The following is a 1,205-nucleotide window of genomic DNA, read 5'->3' as shown; positions in this document are numbered from 1 at the left end:
CTAATGTTATTGTTATTATGTCGACGTTTTTCTCAGAGAAATTAATGCTTTGAAATCACATTGACTCAACGGCTGCAGTTGTCCTACATGATACGAAGCAGAGTTGGCTTTCTGTTCACAGAATCTCACTATACTTTACTTTCTTTGCTCGTCGGTGGTTGAAATGGGGCACTGGTTGTCACCTGAGCAATCCACGACAATTCCGTCTGGATTTGTCCACCATTCAGCGTTTTAGTTTGGCCGTGTGGTGACTTATCAGCCATAGGCCCATTAAAATATAGATCTATTCTAATTTTTAAATCCGGATGAAATATTGAACGATTTAAAGACACGTTCGTAATGTTGGCCTCAAAATTAGCAAAGCCGAAAGGCAAACCACATGGTTTAAATGCGTAACAATATTAACAATTAATTTTAGATTCTACTACATAGATCTACACATATGTATATCATTTTGAATGAACGTCGTTGATACTTATGACATTATGCGGGGGTGTGCACGACTCAATGGACAGTCATATTTTGGGACATTCCTTTGGTCCTCATGTAGATTGAGGGGGCTCTCGTGGCCCAGAGGTTAAGGTGTTGGCCTATCATTCACAGGCCCCGGGTTCGAATCTGGGTAGCGACCGAAACATTTCCTTCTCTAAAATTGTCTCCTTTCATCTGCTCGTCTGCTTTCGTCTTCTCTTTCTGCCCCCACTCCCTCACCTCCTTTGCCCCCTCCTCTGGGCTCCTGACTCTTTCTGCAGCCTTTCTACTGCTACTCCTAAGCTTTTTCTTACTGCCATCTTTCAGCCACACCCCTGATCTTCTGGTAGGAAAGATCTACTCCTATAGATAGCCTTCTCTGACAAGGGCAAAAAATCTCGGAGGTCCCGAGTGCAAGTTTCGCACGTTAAAGATTCCTTGGTGGTCCAAAATTGAAAACAGTAGGCTCGGCCGCCACCCGGGGAAAATTCAAAATGTCCTACCTATTTAAAATTTTGATGTGTCCCGCGCGCTCATAATACTTTATGCAGTTGCCAGCGCTGTAAAATACGTACCAAAAAATAAAACAGAATAATAAAAACTTGACTTTCTTTGCTAGTCAGTAGTTGAAATGGGGCACTGGTTTTCACCTGAGCAATCCATGACAATTCCGTCTGGGTGTGTCCACCAAAATGGCCCAACACATAATGCTGTCGCCGTAGAATTATGCAAAT

This window comes from Aplysia californica, unplaced genomic scaffold (genome assembly GCF_000002075.1).
Source record: "Aplysia californica isolate F4 #8 unplaced genomic scaffold, AplCal3.0 scaffold00884, whole genome shotgun sequence".
In the NCBI taxonomy this organism is placed as follows: domain Eukaryota; kingdom Metazoa; phylum Mollusca; class Gastropoda; order Aplysiida; family Aplysiidae; genus Aplysia; species Aplysia californica.
The sequence above is the reverse complement of the archived record's forward strand: the minus strand, read 5'-3'. Positions refer to the sequence as shown.